The sequence below is a fragment of the Lathyrus oleraceus genome, chromosome 4 (genome assembly GCF_024323335.1).
Source record: "Lathyrus oleraceus cultivar Zhongwan6 chromosome 4, CAAS_Psat_ZW6_1.0, whole genome shotgun sequence".
In the NCBI taxonomy this organism is placed as follows: Eukaryota; Viridiplantae; Streptophyta; class Magnoliopsida; order Fabales; family Fabaceae; genus Lathyrus; species Lathyrus oleraceus.
The window spans coordinates 416,645,182-416,665,948 of record NC_066582.1 but is presented as its reverse complement, the minus strand read 5'-3'; the positions used below and the strand labels follow the sequence as shown (position 1 = coordinate 416,665,948).

General features: G+C 38.7%; 1 non-coding gene across 1 annotated transcript; it reads left to right on the top strand.

The window, feature by feature from the left end:
* The first annotated feature begins 1,621 nt into the window (after positions 1–1,621).
* LOC127077477 (small nucleolar RNA R71) lies at positions 1,622–1,728 on the top strand. The gene has a single exon (XR_007787282.1). It is a non-coding gene; the product is annotated as a small nucleolar RNA R71 (small nucleolar RNA).
* The last annotated feature ends 19,039 nt before the right edge of the window (positions 1,729–20,767 follow it).

The window sequence follows — 20,767 nt, the reverse complement described above, 5'->3', positions numbered from 1 at the left end:
CACAGGTGCCATAAGAAATTTTGACAATATAAATTCTATCTTCTCTTCACCTACCTCAAAAGTTAGTTTTCCTTTTTTAACATCTATTACGGCTCCAGCAGTCGATAAGAACGGTCTACCTAGGAGGATTGGTATGTCGTCATCTTCTTTAATGTCCATGACAACAAAATCAGTAGGTATAAACAACTGACCCACCCTAACAGGGACGTCTTCAAGTATGCCTATAGGGTATTTAACGGATCTATCGGCTAATTGAAGCGACATCTTAGTAGGTTGTAATTCTCCTAAGTTTAATCTCTCACAAACTGCTAAAGGCATTAAGCTCACACTAGCTCCTAAGTCTAGAAAAGCTTTTTCGATGACATGATTCCCTAAAATACAAGGAATGGAAAAATTTCCGGGATCTTTATCTTTCTTTGCTAACCTATCTTCGGAAATAGAATTACATTCCACGGGTTTCGGATCTTCAAGTCTACGTTTATTCGTAAGTATGTCTTTGAGAAACTTAGCATAAGAAGGTATTTGGGTGATGGCTTCTGTAAAGGGGATTTCTACGTGAAGTTTTTCTATAACCTTAACGAATTTTTGATATTGATTATCGATTTGGGTTTTTTTTAATCTTTGAGGGTATGGTATTGGTGGTTTGTATGGCGGTGGTGGTACATAGGTTTTATTTTTAGGTTCTTCTCCTTTTTCTTGACTTTCCGGGGTTTCAGGCTTCTCTGGTTCCTTTTCCTCACTCCTCTTAGAAGTTTCAGGCTCACTTAATCTAGGGTTTAAAGGTTCCTTATAAGCGGTTCCACTTCGTAGAGTAATGGCATTAGCTTGCCCTTTCGGGTTTTGTTGAGGTTGTCCAGGGAACTGTCCTCCAGGGGTAGTCTGTGGGGCTTGGTTTAACGCTACCTGAGAGATCTGGGTTTCAAGCATCTTATTATGAGTAATGATTTGATCAACCTTGGTTCCTAACTGGGTAATTAGTTCGTTAACATGGACGCTTTGGTTCATGAACTCTTTGTTTTTCTGTTTTTGAGCAACGATGAAATCTTTTACAATTTCTTCAAAGCTCGGGTTTGGCGGTACAGGTTGCATAGGTTGATTTGTTCTAGGGGCTTGGTAACCTTGTTGTCTCGGAGGTGCGGTATTTTGAATAGGGTTATTATTTTTGTAGGAGAAGTTTGGGTGATTCCTCCATCCAGGGTTATATGTGTTAGAAAATGGGTTCCCTTGGGTATAGTTCACTTGCTCAGTGTTGGTTTCATTTAACAGATTGCATTCGGCGGATTGGTGTCCTTGCGTTCCACATATCTCACAATTCGGCGAAACTGCGGCTACAGTATTCGGAGTTGTACACATATGTTCGACTCTAAGGGCCAACGCGTCCATTTTAGCCTGCATCATGTCTATAGAGCTTAGCTCATGTATTCCTCCTTGGGCTTCCTTCTTTTCCACTGTCGCTCGTTCTACTCCCCATGATTGATGGTTTTGGGCCATATCCTCGATAAGGGCACTAGCTTCAGGGTAAGGTTTATTCATCAGTGCGCCACCAGCGGCAGCGTCGATGGTCATCTTAGTGTTATAATGAAGTCCACTATAGAAGGTTTGGATGATTAGCCAATTCTCTAAGCCATGGTGTGGGCATGCTCTTAATAATTCTTTATATCTCTCCCAGGCTTCGAACAACGACTCTCCTTGGAGTTGGGTAAATCTAGTTATAAGGTTTCGAAGAAGAGCGGTCTTACTTGGGGGAAAATATCAAGCAAGAAAAACTTTCCTAAGGTCATCCCAAGTTGTTATTGAATTGGGTGGAAAGGAATCTAACCATGATAGAGCTTTATCTCTGAGGGAAAAGGGAAATAATCTTAAGCGTATCGCCTCAGGAGAAGCTCCATTGGTTTTAAAGGTGTCTGCTAACTGAAGAAAGTTTTTTAAATGTTGGTTTGGGTTATCAGTAGCGAGACCTGAGAATTGTCTCTGTTGCACTAATTGCAGCAGGGATGGTTTAAGTTCAAAATTATTGGCTGGGATAACGGGGTTTACTATACTGGAACTAGGTTCCTCGTTTGATGGTTGGGCGAAGTCCTTAAGAGGTCTTCGGTTTTGTTCTTCGGCCATAGCTATCCTATTCCTATGGAAAAATAAACGTGCGCGAGCGTAACGTTCAGGTTCAGCTAGAGGGTCTACTAAACTTCCGGCACTGCGAGTCTTTCGCATTGACCGGTGGGTAACAACCTTAGTCTAAACGGTATAACTACAGGGTAATGAAATTTGACGAAATTGGTCCCCGGCAACGGCGCCAAAAACTTGATGCGTGTTTTTCGCAAGTGTACGAATCACGTCAAAGTAATATAAAAGATTATCGAATCCACAGAGACCAAGTGTCAATCTATCAAACCTGTTGTTATGGTGTGTATCTAAGGCAACTATTTTTAAGGGTTTTAATAAGGGTGCAATGGTAAATAAAATTATAATTTTAAATAATAAATAAAGACAGGCTCGAATGTAATTCACGCAATCAATGATAATCCAGTACTTGTTAGTGGAACTACTTATGGGCAATGTTTTCTCCTTTGAAAAGAACTAATTTAACAGGAACTGTCGCTTTCGCGTATTCAGAACCGAGTTGTACTCTCTAATCAACCCCTCCTATTGTCACGGATAAAAAGGTGCGTACTGCGTTAGAGTAGTAAACCTATTTTTAAGAAATATAGTATCTTAACTAAGTTGAAAAGTATTTTAACCTGGACTTCTTAGCAAAAAGAGGTTCTTACGAACCAGAGTTTAAACTTCCTAACGCGTCCGAAAATCGTTTTAAAATCTCTTTTCTTTTTAATCTAAAATCTCCTAATAAACTAGACAAAGCGCTTTTGGCTGTTTTTGAAATAGTTAAAAACAATTACTTGAATTGAAAGATAAAATAGCCCTTAGGTGTTTCCACGAACAATTATACTGATTACTGGTTTAATTACGATCCTCACATTCTAACCTTTATAGAATTAGTTAGACATGATAAAGTAAATATTCTTTTTATAGTTTTTCATAAAAGTAATTTAAAGCGAGTGCGGATAATAAACAAAGTAAAGTGCGAGTGCAGGAAATAAACAACGTAAATGTGCGAGTGCAGGAAATAAACAACGTAAATGTGCGAGTGCAGGAAATAAACAACGTAAATGTGCGAGTGCAGGAAATAAACAACGTAAATGTGCGAGTGCAGGAAATAAATAAAAGTAAAATACGAACTTGAATTAAAATGGCGGCAGGATTAACTTCCTCCAGAGTGCTCCAAAAACTCGAACCACAGACAGATTACAGACTCGATCACTCGATTGCAGAGGCACCCCGATGTGGAATGGCAACTGCTTTATAACTGATATATGCCTAGAGAATTCTAATTCTGGATGATGAAAAACGAAAATCTAAGGTCCTATTTATAGTAAAAACTGAAAGCATGAAATGACAGGGACGCCCCTCCACTAAAAAGTGGAGGTTACTGATTTTGGCCTTGTGGCGCCCGCCATGGTCCCTACAGGGGATGATGGAGTGGGGATCGTGGGTCTTGACGGTTGAGGAGTGGTCTTGAGACGTGGCCACGTCATGGCTAACCCCATGGCGCCCGCCACGGTGGGTGCCGTAAGTGCAAAACGCTGAATTTCTAGGTTTTCGCCCGTTTTCACTCCTTTTTCGCTCCTTTTCCCGATTCAAGCTCCGATTATTATAAAAACCTGAAAACATAAGAAAACAAAGAAATAACAAAGCAAAACAACAATAAAAGCTAAGAATGCACGCGAAATCGGAGTCAGAAATACGGTGAATTTTAGTGTGATCAATCACTTCTTCAAGACCCTGTGCAGAATCACAGGAAGGACAGTACATTGGCTTATGATCTATCTCTTTGGTGGCAGCAAAAGCATATGATCTCTGAAAAGGTTTCCTGGCAAGAAACATGTTCAGCCTTGGTATGTACAAGAAGAAGAAGACATCATAGTCTTGATGGTGGTTGCTTGGATCAGTTTATTTCTGATCTAGGTAAGGAAGTGCATTAGCTTATGCACACTGTGAAGTCAAGAACAAGTGGCAGCAGTCTTGACATCATGGAAACAGCCTTGCCTTAGGATGTGGAATCCTTGGTAGAGCTGAAGGGTTAGTTTCTAACTGGTCCTTCTGAAGACTCATACATCAGAGTGTCTGATGTCTTTGGAGAAGAAGCAGGGATTCATCAAGGTGTGAGCTTGGATGACTTAACTGCAAACCTGCAGGATGGAGGTTGTTTACTCAAACTTGGTTCCACAATCAAGTCTATGAGAACATTGAACTCTTGTTCTGTGAAGGGAGGAAGTTCTTTCAAGTGGCAGAAGAAGGAGCTGAATTCAACAGCTGGATGTCAAAACACAATGTTGTGACATTTGGTTCAACATCAGATTCTTAGTTGGTGAAGTGGCACATCAACTTGAGATAGAAAGGTCTACAGGGTTGTAGATTGGATACTTCAAAAAGCTTGAAGTTCAAGTCTCACTTGGAAGGTCAGAATATCTTTGGGAGAAGTCTGATAAACTTGGGGAGGTCAAAAAGCAGCATTTGACCTTGTCATATGAGGATTCATGAAGGAGGTAATCAACCAGTGGCATTTGGTCTATCTCAGGAGTGAGTTCGAAGAATCAAGATAATCCATATGGCAGCTGATTATTCTTGAGGAAAGTCTGAGACAAATTACTTTTGAGCAGAAAAGTAGTAAGTTGAAGACTAAAGGAGGTGTTTTCTATTCATCCCTTGGAGCTTGTGGTAGGAGTTCTGAGCTATCTATGGAAGATTATCTCTTGTAATGGGATGAAAATGTATATGTCCCAATGTATGTCTGGGTTCTTCTTGATCAACCTGGTGACTCAGTGATATCTGAAGACTATCAGATGGTGTGCCTTGTCCTATTATGAAGGATGTCCCAGCTGATGTTAGAACATCTTGTGAAGTGGTCTTCTGTTCTGGTTAGAAGAGAGATTGACACAGAGTGTGAATGTGTTCAACTAAGAGGGTTGAACAGAGGGTGTGCTCTTGAAGACATGAAGATGCGTCTTATGTTTTCCATTCATCAAGTGGTCTGGAGTCTCTTTGAATCAGGAAGTATGTGAAGGTCCAACTTTGGGATGTTGGATATGCCCATGTGTGATCTCCAAGCTTCAAGAGGAGAATGGGTTGTTCATGACAGGGGGAGTTCTGTCCTTGCACTGCAAGTAATCATCAAGCTTGTGGTCTATGTGTTCTCAGATAACAAGGTTTGGAAACCTGTTAGATAGTGGGATAAAGTTGGTATGTGTCAAGGCTGAGTGAGCAGAAGAATGTCTAACCGGATGTCATGACAATATGGAAGCATATGCCAGTAGGACATTCTGGCTGGTACAGGTGCTGGAGTTACAGCAGCTGTTATTTGATGAATGCACAGATTTAGGGGGAGAAGAAGTACCCTTGTGCATGTGTGTATTACTAGTAGCCATAACTAGTAATTGTTTTTGCTCCTGCTGCTGACTAAACTACTATTATGTGGTTTAAACTGCTGATAATTTGCCTTGTTAACAAAAAGGACAGAGTATTCACAAGATGTCTTAACATAAGATATCTTATGTGCCTGCTGGAGTTCAAGAAAGTGTTCATGCAGGAGTGGATCAAGATGTCAGACTCAAAGTCTTGGAATCTGATATGGCTGTACCTACTGTAAAGCAAAAGTGGGTGATCACTTGATCGAAGCTATGAAGCAAGATCAAGTGGATGTTAACTTGGCTGACACTGTGAAGTAAAACCAAGTCTGGAACTCTGTCATTGTGCTCTGACTATGTTGTTGGCTTTGGCAACATTTGTGACAAAAAGGGGGAGTAATAACCACCAATACCCCTGACAAACAGAGTAAGTCTCTACAACAGACTCTCATGACAGATCTGAAGACTCCCCCCCCTGCAGCAGATATTGAAGTTTAGGTGCAACTTCTAATATGTGTGTGCTGCTATGTGAAGTTTTTATTTAACTTCCATGTGTGTGAGTGTGCTGCCACTCTGAGTGTATTAGCTAGTTTATTCCGCTGCCATGAACTCTGTTATGGGGATCAAAGTGTTTTAGCCAAAAATTTGCCAAAGGGGGAGTTTGTAGGTGTTTAATTGGCTGCATTGTATGGTAAAACACTAATGTCTTGACTGATGTCATGACATGTATATGTAACTACATTGTAGTTACTGCAGGACTAGCTAACACAGGATTATTGAATGCTGTGACATTCATACCTGTCAACAGATACTAAGGAACAGAAGCTCTGTTAGAACTTAGTATTCATTTGCAGTCTGGTTATCAAGGAAGAACCAGACCTGGCATAAGGCCTACTGACTGAATGTCAAACTGGATGTTGTGACATTCATCATTAACAGCAGCTGGTGAAGATTAGGCAGAGTGGTGTTCTGCTATACTTCAGCATTTTAGTTAGTTTGTTCTTCAAGAGAATTACAGAACTAACTTAAGGCCAAATGTGTAAATGTTAAGTTGGACACTTTGACATTTACTAATGTAAGCTGGTACTGTAGTATGGTCATATTGATCATGTACAGGTCAGCAGTTTTGTACAGTCTGGTTTCTGGGAAAACAGACTCAGCATATGGACCTTGATGTCAAGCTGAATGTCGTGACATTCATGCCTGACAGCATATGCTAAATTGTAGGTTGTGCAGTTTTCTGTTTCAGCTTTTTCTTGGGCTATTCTTCAGGAAGTCAACAGCTTAGAGAAAATCCAGGAAACCAACAACCAAGCTACAATTAAGGAACCTAACAAATAGCCTATTTGTTAGCACACTAATATGTGGAAATTAGTTAGAATCCTATGTGGCATTATTTGTGGAGGTCTTGAGATATTTTAGGAACTAAATGTGGAGATATTTTAGGAACTAAATATGGAGATATTTTAGGAACTAAATTTGGAGATATTTTAGGAACTAAAAGATTGAAGACCTTGTTTGTAGCAGAAAGTTTCTGCTGATGTTGTAACAGCAAAGGAGAAGTTTGCTGCGATTTCTGAAGGCCCAAATCCACTTGGGTGATTAGGTTATAAATAGCTGATTGTAATCTAGTCTTTGTAAGCCTCTTAGAATGAATTTTTAGGGGTGTGTGTAAGGTAAACCTCCCAATCTGTGGGAAGGTTACCATGTGTCTCTCAGTGGTAAACCTGAGAGTGTTTGTCACTCAAAGCCTGTAGGCAAGAGTGATTATGTTCTTGAATGAAGCTGTGAAGCAAGTTCAAGGTGTTTGCACATTACATTGTATTTGTAGTGATAGGAATGGAAACTGGAGGTTTCTATCTAGGAGTTCCTAGGTATAGATTGCATTGGGTAGGGATTAAGTGATGAGTTGTAAACGGGGGAGTTTAACTCTGAATTGATACTACTAATAGTGGATCTTCTTCCTGGCTTGGTAGCCCCCAGATGTAGGTCATGTTGGACTGAACTGGGTTAACAATTACTTGTGTTTTTACCTTTTGCATGTTATAATTGTGCCAGTTATAAAATAAGGTAAACCTGTAATGCTGTAACAAATGATGTTCAAATCAACAGTAAGACATCATGCTGATAACTATGGAAGAAAACAACTGAAGTGAGTGCTAGGTTTGACTTCTGTTGAGTCTTTCTTCCTGAAGCACAAAACCAGGGGTTCATACATTCTAGGGCGACATAGAATGAGATGTCGTGACATCTGTCAACCTGTGCATATTAGTACAGTGGTTAATAACTATCTTGCTGTATTAGTTACAATGTTAGATCAGATGTCATGTCGTGGTGGATAACATCTGAATTCTGACTACACCAGAATTTCACTAAGGCTTTTGATATTGGATGTACCTGCTGGAGCTAAATTGGAAGACATATGCTGCAGGATTGTTTCAGTTGACATACTCATTGTCATGGTAACTGATATGGCTGTACCTGCTATAAAAGGAAACTGGATTATGCAGGATTTTTCCAGATGTCAGACCCGATGTCATGACATCTTGTACACAGAACATTCAGTATGAATGTATGGTGTTTTGTGATTGCACAATTGGTGGCAATCATTGGTTGATTGAAGATATGGCTAGTTGGCGCATTCTATCAGGGATATCAACCAGATTTGTTTATTTTCCAAGGAGATCTTTATAGCTGATATGAAAAGATTTGATTGGAAAATATATCTAGGGTTTTCAAGTTGTCCAATGTTTCTATAAAAAGGGACTCAGAATACCTATTTGAATACACAACCAATACTGAGCGAAATTTAGAGAGAGAGTTAGGGTTTGTGTCTGTAGGTCATTCAAGTCATCCATTGATGATTGAATTGGACTGATTTGTCTTCTTGATCAAAGCTTTGAAGCAAGATCAAGAGTGTGTCTTCTTGATTGAAACTATGAAGTAAAATCAAGAATATTGTAATTGAAAAGTATTTTCTTTTCACAAGGGATTGTTGTTTAAGATCACGGGTTTGTGATTGTAAGGGAAGTGAGTGGGTTCTCATATCTAAGAGTGCTTAGGTAGAAATTGCACGGGTAGAGATTAGGTGAGAAAGACTGTAACTTGGTGAAGTGTACGGATAGTCTTTGAACTAATTCTATTATAGTGAATTTCCTTCCTGGCTTGGTAGCCCCCAGACGTAGGTGAGTTGCACCGAACTGGGTTAACAATTGCTTGTGTGATTTGCTTTTCAATTCTGTTTTATTATTCATTGTGTATTAACAGATATTAGTGTCGTGACATTACCTTTGACATCTTTTATCTGATACCAGAATTTCAGAACTGTACATTGAAGCCTTGATCACATAGCTGGCTTATGCGGATGAGATTAGCAGTTAGTCCTTTTACTAACAACTCATTATTCAGTTCTGAAACTCCAGGACTGTCCAGCTTACCAACACCTTTGATTTTTCCTTTAGCTCCATCACCAAAGGTCACATAACTGGTAGTATGAGGTTGTATATCTACCAAAAAGTTATTCATCCCAGTCATATGTCTTGAGCAACCACTATCAAAATACCAGTCTTCTCTGGTAGGTGCCTGATAACACTGAAATTTACCGTATTTTCGACTCTGATTTCACATGCATTCTAGTTTTTTTATTATCATTTTGTTGTGTTATTGCTATGTTTTTCTTTGTTTTCAGGTTTTTACTTTAATCGGAGCCCCAATCGAGAAAAGGAGCGAAAAAGAGCCAAAAACCCTAAAATTCAGCATTTTGTTCTTGTGGCCTACCCCATGGCTGGCGCCATAGACCCTGCCATGACGTGTCCAAACTCAACTTCCCTCAACTTCCACGTTCCCCACTACCTCCACTAAGGCGCCTCAGATTGGCCTTGTGGCGGGCGCCACAAGAGGAAAATAGTTTCCCTCCCATTTTCAAGTTGAAGGGCATCCAAGTCATTTCCATCTTTTTACTTGCTTATAAATAGAAACTCGAATTCACTTTTACAATCATCCAAACTTAGAGCAGAGGCAAACTCAGAGGAACTTTGTTTCACTTAGGCATATATTCAGTTTTATAAAGTGGTAATCGCTTCGCATTGGAGTGTTACCACAATTGTGTAATCGAGTCTGTGATAGAGTGTGTAATCAAGTTTGGAGCACTTTGGAAGGAAGTTAATCCTGCCGCCATTTTCATTTCCGCTTTGCAATTTATTCAACACTCCGATTGGAGCAGGTTTTTATTACTTGTCTTTATCTTATTTATTTTCCCGCACTCGCTTTACTTTTATTTATTTCCTCGCACTCGCTTTACTTTTATTTATTTCCTCGCACTCGCTTTACTTTTATTTATTTCCTCGAACTCGCTTTACTTTATTTATTTCCTCGCACTCGCTTTAAATTATTTACTTTCCGCACTCGCACTACTTTTATTTATTTTCCGCACTCGCACTACTTTTATTTATTTTAATGCACTTTTACTTTACCATGTCTAACTAAATCTATAAGGTTAGAATGTAAGAATCGTAATTGAACCGATAATCCGTACAATTGTTCGTAGAAGCACTTAAGGGATATTTTAACTTTCAACTTAAGTTTTCCCGCACTTCAATTCCGTTGGGTAAGATCGAAAGTTGTCCAACATCTTTTTAAACTTAATTGTTTTTAACTATTTCAAAAACAGCGAAAGCGCTTTGTCTAGTTCATTAGGAGTTTTTAACATTAAGAAGAAAAGAGATTTTAAAACTATTTCGGACGTGTTTAATAAGTTTAGAGTCTGGTTCGTGAGAACCTCCTTTGGTTAAGAAATCCAGGTTATAATACTTTTCAACTTAGTCAAGATACTATATTTCTTAAAAATAGGTTTACTACTCTAACGCAATGCGCGCCTTTTTATAAGTGACAATAAGAGGGTTTGATTAGGGAGTACAAATCGGTTATGAATACGCGAAAGCGACAATTCCTGTTAAATTAGTTCTTTTCAAAGTAGGAAACACTGCCCATAAGTAGCTCTACTAGCAAGTACTTGGATTATTAATTGATTACGTGAATTACATTCGACCCTGTCTTTATTAATTAATCTTTATTCAACATTTTACTTTTCATTGCACACTCCAAAAAACACTTATTTTGATTGCCTTTGATAAACACATTAACAACAGATAACGATAGATTGACACTTGGTCTCTGTGGATTCGATAATCTTTTATATTACTCTGACGCGTTCGTATACTTGCGAAAATCACGCATCAATGCCCTTAGAGATGTGTGAGCTAATCTAGCAACCCATTGTTGTTTCTTGATGGGGGCATTAGGCTTAGATGTCTTTTGCTTAGGTCTGACTTGAGGGGTCTGGTTAGGATAACCATGCAACCTGTAACAGAAGGGTTTTATGTGACCAAATCTACCACAGTAGTGGCATCTCCATATTTGAAATTTCTTCTTTTGATGGTTAATCCTCCTGTTTCCATGATGTTGTGACATTGGTTGTGACTTCTGCTTGATTTTCTGAACTTCAGCCTTTGAGCTTTTGAATTCAGATGAGGATTCCTTAACAAAGCCTAAACCAGACATGGTTCCTGATTTCTGTCCCACCTTTAGAATCTCTTCCAAAGTGTCAGTTCCTTTATTCAGCATTCTGATAGATTTTGTCATTTAATCTAGCTTAGAGGTCAGCAAGGTTATCTCACCATTTAGACCATCTATGACTGTCAGATGCTTCTTCTTCTGAGCTTCCAGCTCCTTGATGAGTTTCTTCTGCTTTTCTCCTTGGATACACACTTCTTCACTTTTGACACATAACTCTTTATATGAAGCAGCAAGTTCATCAAATGTAAGTTCATCTCCACTTGAGTCATCATCAGAGGCACAGACATGGGTGGTCTATTTGAGACCTCAAGAAGGCTATCATACGAGGTTTCCAGACCTTTGTTGACAGCTCTCCAGACCTTGCTATCCAGAGACCTCAAGAAGGCTATCATACGAGGTTTCCAGTCATCATAGTTAGAACCATCCAGCATGGGTGGTCTATTTGAGAATCCTACATCCTTGTCCATGGTACTAGAAAGTAACGTCCCTAGATCTCACCCAGAAATTAACAGGCAGGGTGCCTGCTCTGATACCAATTGAAATTCTAGTAACAGACTATCGATGTCACACTGGATGTTATGACATCCAATTCTGCGCAGACAGGTAATGTATGCAGAGAGTAAATGTAAAAGGCAGTAAATGACACAGAGAATTGTTTACCCAGTTCGGTGACAAACACACCTACGTCTGGGGGCTACCAAGCCAGGGAGGAAATCCACTATAAGAGGTATTAATTCAGGACTTAAACCACCAATTTAATCCTATCACTTAAGACATACCCAATGCAATTTCAATCTAAACTAAGACCTGAGTACCTACTCACTCCCCCTCAATCACAACAGTGATTACAACCTTTAATAATTTTAAAGTCAGTGGTGAAGATAAACTTCAAACAACTCTTGATTGTGCTTAAAAGCTTTAACCAAGAAACACATCACTCACGCTTAAAAGCTTAGAGTGACATAACAATTACAACTCAATAAATACCCTAGTCTAATGCAATCATCTAGGTGATAATTGCTTGGCTCACAAGTAAAACCTAATACAAGACATAATGAAAATACAGCAAGGATATATAATGATATATTTAATTCTTCATGCTTCGAACCCTTGAATTGCTGAAAGTAGGATTGCCATCCTTTTATAATGCAGTACTTGGGCTTTGTACTTGAATTTCCTAAAATTAAGGTTAAGCAAGTTAACCTAATTTCCACACATTAGGGTACTAACAAATAGGCTATATGTTAGGTCTCTTAAGTTTAGCTCAGCTGTTAGTTTCCTGAAAAACAGCCTGAGATAAATACTGAATCATAACAGAAAAACTAACTAGCCAATACTTTAGCATCTGCTGTCAGGGATGAACGTCAAAACATTCAGTTTGACATCCAGAAAATAGGTTATATGCTAGGTCTCTTAATTTTAGCACAACCGTTAGTTTCCTGAAAATCAGCCTGAGATAAATACTGAAACATAACAGAAAAACTAACTAGCCTATACTTTAGCATCTGCTGTCAGGGATGAATGTCATAACATTCAGTTTGACATCCAGTAAATCCTGTATTAGCTAATCCTGCATCGTACTACTTAAGCATGTCATGACATCAGTCAAGACATCTAAGTACAGTAAGTGTTTTAACACAAAATGCAGCCAATCAAAAACATCTACAAATTATTTTTTGGATCATTATTAATATTTTTCATGATTTAATTGATTTTGTGAATAATTTTAATTTTTTAAAAATACTTTTAAGTTTCCAAAAATTATGAATTTTTTCTCCAAGGTCCTTTGACCTATGATAAATCTCATGGCCATTTATTTGGTGTTTTGATGAGATTTTAGGAAATTGACCAACCATTATTTACTTTAATGCATTTTTAACTATTTTTAATTATTTAAATGCCAAATTAATTGTGTAGAGCCATTTTAATCGACTTTGTGAGTTTGACTTGTGTTGTTGGGCCTTGGTCAAGGTTGATTTGACTTTGTTAGGTTAAGATCATTCGATTTAGGGGATTGATGGAATGTACATTCCATCTCCCAAAATGAATGAATGATCTTAATTTGGTAAAAGTCCTCCTTTGACCAATTTGTGTTGAATCCATTCCCCCTCCCTCTTCATCTCATTCCCCTTCTTTATTCATTTATGTCATGGATCTATAATATCTCTATATCCTAAGGCTAGTTGATTGCAAAATCAACTTAAGTATGGATGAGATTAGGTCCCCCATTTTGCATATACTTTTTGTGTGTGGTATATTTCATGAGCATAGTCCATTATACTATGTCTCTAACATGCATTAACACCAAAATTCTATTGCCCGACCTCAAATAGTTATGACTTCTATATAAGTCTAATTATGATTGCTTAACATTGTGCTAAATTTTGATACAAAAAGGCATATCATTTTAGTTAGTGAGATTGTAAGTCTCACTTCTTTCATGGTATTGTGTGGAAACTTGGCTTTTTTTTCCTTCTTTTGGAAGATGTCTTGGTTCAAGGATCCATGTTTTTGATAAGTGGGTTGAGTGTTCTCCAAAGAATGACTTAAACAAAACAAAACAAAAGTAATACTAACTTCTAATCAACTAACAACTAACATTTAATTTCAAGTCATTTAATTTTATGCACTTTAATTTTTAAGCTTTTAATTCATTTGTCATTATTCATACCATCCAATTTGATTACTTTAATGCTATTTTCACTTTGTCCACTTGGGCCATATTTTGTGATATATTGTGTTTGTGTATACTTGTTTGTTTGTTTGGCCTTTTGACCTTGATGTACGTAATAAGAACAAAAACCATAAAAAACATCTTGTGTGGACTGCTGGTTTGATTTGAGACTATTGGACTTAGAATTAGGCAACACTCCCTATGAAAAGGACTTGGCCAATACCAACTTTCATGAAATCAAGTTGCTTATGAAGTGAACATTCATTTGATATAATATTGAAGATCCATTTTAGTTCATCTGCAACATGATCATATTAAAGTTGTTGTTTTGAACCCATGTCTTATGCCATCTTTGGAGTCATCTGATACATGGAAATTTTGGAAGAAGATCGTGGAGTTGCTAAGCTTGGATATGGCTATCTTTATTTGATGCATTTCTCTTCATCTTGCTATTTGTGTATTGATATTGCTTGATTATAAAGTACAAGGGAATTTTGGGTTTCTATATGACATTCTTGTATATTGGATTGCAGCCCATTGGTTAGGTCTTTTTAACTCTTAACTTTTAAATTTGTGCTTAGGATTAGTCTTTTCATCTCCTCCCCACTTCTTTAATTTCAAATCTCTCCCTCCTTTTAAAATCTTCTTTGCTCGTGTTTGTTTTCTAAACTTTGATCATATTGCAAATTAGAAACTTTGGCCTTATGCCATTGCATTTTCAAAACTCTTTTCTTAATCAAATTTGTAAATAAACTTAACTATACTTGACTTAAAATTTCAAAAGACAAAAAGAACTAACACTCATTCAAACCATTTTAGGCCTCTTGTGCCTTTGTTAAACTTAAAATTTTGTTAAAATCAATGCACTCACTTTGAAATTGATACCACAAACTACGAGGTTTTGATCCCTTATTGTTATGTTGGTACGTAGGCACAAGTTCGGACGTCTTGTCAAACACAAAAATATAATTAATAAATTCTTTTATCATCCCTCCACTCCATATTATTGCAAACATCATTTGTACAAAAACACATATGCACACAAAAAAGGGCTCCCTAGGAGTACCTAAGACACTTTGGGTGCTAACACCTTCCCTCTGTGTAAACAACCCCCTTACCTGTAATCTTTGGAATTTTATTAGTTTTGTTTTAAAAACTTCTTATCGTTTGGGTTTTATTCGTACTTTTCCCTTTTCTCTTGGAAACAATAAAAGCGCGGTGGCGACTCTAGTTTAGTTGACGTCTAGCTTATCCATAGCTTGATGGTCATGAATTTACTACTACATGGATCATATGAGACCCTTGCAATTCGAGAGTCTTGGAAGAAAAATAAATGTCTTTGTCTATGATGACTACTCCATATACACCTGTGTTGAGGCTGCTGTGTTCAAGATCTCATCATAATCTACTGAAGATGTCAAAGATACTTGAGTCTCCTCAAGTCCGCTCATCATGACGTTCTCACTTCAGGATGGTAAGAATCACTTAATCGCTGATTCTTTTACTCTCTTGAGTAGTGTATATGAAGACCTTGAAGACCTTCAAGGAAGGTTTGTTCCAAGGAGGTGGAACCAATGTTCTATGTGATGTTAGAACATGTTGTTCAACAAGTATGCAGCTACTGGTTGAAGAGCAGATGTTTTTAGGGTCCAAACAATGGGATAATTCTGTTTGGAACCTACTCCTGACCTGGAAGAGGAGACATCTGTGTGTGCTAAGTTGACAAGAGCAGGGTCAACTGGGTGTGTGCTCAAGAAGGTCATCCCTAGAAGTTGAGCTGGTTGAGATGTGACATTGTTCCATCTCCTGCTGTTAGGCCTCTCTCTGCAGTTTGATCAGGGTTGGATAGTTGTTCCCTGAAGTACTATGGTGTGTTGGAAGACAAGTCTCCTGGATGTTAGCAGTCAATAATGAGGTAACCTGACTGTGATATCATCTAAGGGGGTTGGAACCATGAATCTTGTTATTCAAACACCACGTTCAGAAGTGGCAATTCTTGCTAGGAGTGAGAATATGAAGATTCAGGGTTGGTTGAGGTAATATGCTCTGGCAATGCATATCTACTATTGACTGGTGTTGTTTGTCTCACTAGTACTTATGGTCAGCTGAAGTCTGATTGGTGTGATTGGAGGAGTTAGTTGCCACTGGTAAGGGATGGTGGATGTCATGTTGAGACATTTGTGTACAATGCATGGATATTGGTGTGGAGTTTCCATGATTGTCAATTTGAGGGGGAGTTTTGGTTAACCTCCTCACGTGTGGTCAGCCTAGGGTCGGGTTGGCTGTTGACCTGTGTCACATGGGTTCTGGGTGTTTTGTGACACACTTGCAAGGAAGGATTCATCTCTCTCATTCCTAAGGGTGAATCTAATCTGGAAAGAGTCTCAAGACTATTGAGGTGCTTGCAAGAAGAAGATGCTGACACTAGAAGAGTATTTTCAAAGTATTCTTATGGTGAAAGTATCTGAAAGGATAATTGGGAAAGGATTTAAGATCAATGTCTACTTGTGTCAAGTCCAAGTATTAAATTGATTATCATTGGAGCTCAAGATAACTGATGTTCTTAAAGATGTTGGAACATCTCTTCTTCAAGACCCTGTGCAGAATCACAGGAAGGATAGTACATTGTGTATGATCTATCTCTTTGGTGGCAGCAAAATCATATGATCTCTGAAAAGGTTTCCAGGCAAGAAACATGTTCAGCCTTGGTGTGTACAAGAAGAAGAAGGCATCATAGTCTTGATGGTGGTTACTTGGATCAGTTTATTTCTGATCTAGGTGAGGAAGTGCATTGGCTAATGCACACTGTGGAGTTAAGAACAAGTGGCAGCATTCTTAACCTCATGGAAACAGCTGTACTTTAGGAAGTGGAATCCTTGGTATAGCTTAAGGGTCAGTCTCTAATTGGTCCTTCTAAAGACTCATACATCAGAGTGTCTGATGTCTTTGGAGAAGAAGCAGGGATTCATCAAGGTGTGAGCTTGGATGACTTAACTGCAAACCTGCAGGATGGAGGTTGTTTACTCAAACTTGGTTCACAATCAAGTCTATGAGAACATTGAACTCTGGTTCTGTGAAGGGAGGAAGTTCTTTCAAGTGGCAGAAGAAGGAGCTGAACTCAACAGCTGGATGTCAAGCACAATGCTGTGACATTCGGTTCAGCATCAGATTCTTAGTTGGTGAAGTGGCACATCAACTTGAGATAGAAGGATCTACAGGGGTGGAGACTGGACAGTTCAAAAATTGAAGTTCAAATCTCACTTGGAAGGTCAGAATATCTTTGGGAGAAGTCTGATAAATGTGGGGAGGTCAAAAGGCAGCACTTGACCTTGTCATATGAGAATTCATGAAAGAGGTAATCAACCAATGACATTTGGTCTATCTCAGAAGTGAGTTCGAAGAATCAAGATAATCGATATGGCAGCTGATTAGTCTTGAGGAAAGTCTGAGACTATTTACTTTTGAGAAGAAAAGTAGTTAGTTGAAGACAAAAGGAGGGGTCTTCTGTTCATCCCTTGGAGCTTGTGGTAGGAGTTCTGAGCTATCCATGGAAGACTGTCTCTGGTAATGGGATGAGAGTGTATATATCCCAATGTATGTCTGGGTTCCTCTGGCCCAAGCTTGTGACTCAGCAATATCTGAAGTCTATCAGATAGTGCTCCTTGTGATGCTGTGAAGGATGTCCCAGCTGAGGTTAAAACATCTTGTGAAGTGATCTTCTATTCTGGTTAGAAGAGAGATGGACACAAAGTGTGGATGTGTTCAGCCAAGAGGGTTGGACAGAGGGTGCGCTCTTGAAGACATGAAGATGCGTCTTATGTTTTCCTTTCATCAAGTGGTCTGGAATCTCTTTGAATCAGGAAGTATGTGAAGGTCCAACCTTGGGGTGTTGGATATGATCATGTGTGACCTCCAAGAGAGTAGGTTGTCCATGACAGGGGGAGTGTGTCCGTGTGCTGCAAGTAATCACCAAGCTTGTGGTCTATGTGCTCTCAGATAACGGGGTATGGCAACCTGTTAGTTTTCAGGATGCTGTGATATGTGGCAAGGCTGAGTGAGCAGAAGAATGTCTGACCGGATGTCATGACATTGCCCTGGACAATGCTGTTAATTCCTTCTGAATCTTAAAGTCATTAGGAATTATGAGGGTGATGTGGCTAAGTCTGATAAACCAGAATAAGCCTGATGGCTACAGCTGTGTGGTACAGGGGGAGTAACCATCAACTGAAGTGTGAAAAGTTGGCTGTAGCAGTGCTAGGTGTCAAGTCTCTACTGGAGGTATGACAGAGGTCTTGGGAAATGTTGAATACTGGCTGAATGCAGGAATGTTAAGACATCGCGTGCAACGTGTCTGACTGCATATATGGAATGGTCTCCATGCACTGGAACGGCTGTTTTGGAAAAGAAACAGTCAAGAGCTATAAAAGGTATTCAAAGATAGTCTGAGATTTTGTTGGTGATTCTCTGACTGTTTCTCAGCAAAAATAAATGCATCTTGACCAAGCATTTATTTCTACCGGAAATTCCTAGGCACATGCAGGGCTATTTAAAGGATGCAATAGCCCTCTTCCTCTCACAAGAAAAACACTCCATTCTCATAATCATGGGGTATGTTAAGGTTTGGGTTTGGGCAAGCTGCGCCTGGATCTGGTTTTGTGAAGGGTGCCTTTACAAATGTTTAGCTAAAAAGGGGGAGAGAAATATAGTCCTAGGGTTGAGAATGTACCAGAAGAAAGTCAACTGTGGATGTGGCAGCAAACAGAAGTTGGCATCAGGCACAAAATCCACCAACTGGGTTTACCACTTGTGTCTTGTGATCTGAGTTAAGAAGACAGTTGTGCCTTGTGATCTGAGTTACATTGTCTATGTACTCAGCATTACATATTCTTCAGGAAGCTCTCCGGTTGAGGGGAAGGGTTCTGGTACAACTAAGTCTTGTCCCTCTTCTTCCCCATGTACACCAACCTTGGTGTTTGTGGTGGTGGAGCCAATGACGGAGATGAAGAGCATTCCCAAATAGGGATGTTTTGTCCAGTGTATTGTTTATTTGTTTTAGCTAAAATTTGCCAAAGGGGGAGATTGTTGATTCCTTAGGATTGGCAGTAATTTTAGAAAACAAATAATGTAATCATCTCTGTTGTTTTAATATGTTGGGTTGAAAAAATTCAACATCTGGACCGACATGTCATGTACGATGTCACAACATCAGGTCTGTGACATCGCACATGTGTAGGAAACTGAATTAATTAATTCAGTATATGTCATGGGATCAGCAAGGATATCTGGTGAATATCCTAACTCCCTTGTGGAGGTCTTGAAGACTAAATCAGAATATATATAGGCTCTAAATATGGAGATATATATGGAGAGAGTTTAGGAACTTGAAGACCTTGTTTGTAGCAGAATTTTTCTGCTGAAGTTGCAACAGCAAAGAACAAGTCTGCTGCAATTTTCTGAAGGCCCAAATCCAGTTGGGTGATTAGGTTATAAATAGCTGATTGTAATCTAGTTTTTGTAAGCCTCTTAGAATGAAAATTTAGGGGTGTGTGTAAGGTAAACCTCCCAATCTGTGGGAAGGTTACCATGTGTTTCTCAGTGGTAAAACCTGAGAGTGTTTGTAACTCGAAGCCTGTAGGCAAGAGTGATTTTGTTCTTGAATGAAGCTGTGAAGCAAGTTCAAGGTGTGGTAACATTACATTGTATTTGTAGTGATAGGAATGGAAACTGGAGGTTTCTATCTAGGAGTTCCTAGGTATAGATTGCATTGGGTAGGGATTAAGTGATGAGTTGTAAACGGGGGAGTTTAACTCTGAATTGATACTACTAATAGTGGATCTTCTTCCTGGCTTGGTAGCCCCCAGATGTAGGTCATGTTGGACTGAACTGGGTTAACAATTTCCTGTGTTTGTTTTCCTTCTGTATGATATAATCATGTCTGCCACAACTGAGCATGTATTTCAGTCTGTTCAGCAAGATAATAGCAGACCTGATACATAGCCTTCTGTTGGAATGTCAAGCAGAATGTTTTGACATTCATCAACAACAACACATACTGTATAATAAGCTGATGATTTCAGTTCAGTATGTAGTGAAGTCTGGATTTCAAAAGCATAACAGACCTGGCCAAAAGATCATTGTGAAACTGTCAAACTGGGTGTCTTGACAGTTCTTCCAGTAAGCTGATACTGAAGTAGAGACTGGTTGGTCTTTTACAGTACAACAAATTTAGCACAGTCTATTTTCAGGAACCAAACAGACTTAGCATATGGTTCTGTACTTGGATGTCAAACGGAAGGTTGTGACATTCACTCCTGACTGCATATGCTAAATTGTTGGACGGTTAGTTTTTCTGCTTCAGGATTTTTCTCAGGCTATTCTTCAGGAATCCACCAGCTGATCTAAAATCTAGGAAACTAACAACTAAGCTACAATTAATGAACCTGGCAAATAATCTATTTGTTAGCTCCTTAATAAGTGGAGATTAGTTTAACTTGTTACAACCTTTAATTTAGGAAATACAAGTATATGACCAACAAACTGGAACAATGTAACAGATAATGTCCAAAACAGGATTGAGACATCTTGCTGATATCTGTGTAGGAAAACAACAGAATGAATGATAAGGTGCACATAACTAGGTGTCCCTCCATTCTAGGATGACATAGAAAGAGAGGTCGTGACACTGTGAAAAGGTGCACATTAGTAGAGAGTGTAATAACTGTCTTGCTGTAATAGGTACAATGTTAGATCAGATGTCATGACTTGATGTAGAACATCTGAATACTGACTACGCCAGAATTTCAATTTATAAAATATTTAGGAATCTAAGGCCTTATAGGAAATAATTGTTATTTCCATTACTGAAAAATCTAAAGGTTTCTAGTACTTCATATTCTCAAGTTATTATATAAGATGTAGAGAAATATTTTGAGACATTGGGTGTGGATGAAGACCTGGCAAGTAATGATACATGGATGTTTTTGGTATGTACCATAAATAGAAGAGCGTATATAGTGTTTAAAAAGCACATAAAATCTATGATGAAATCTCTAAATGT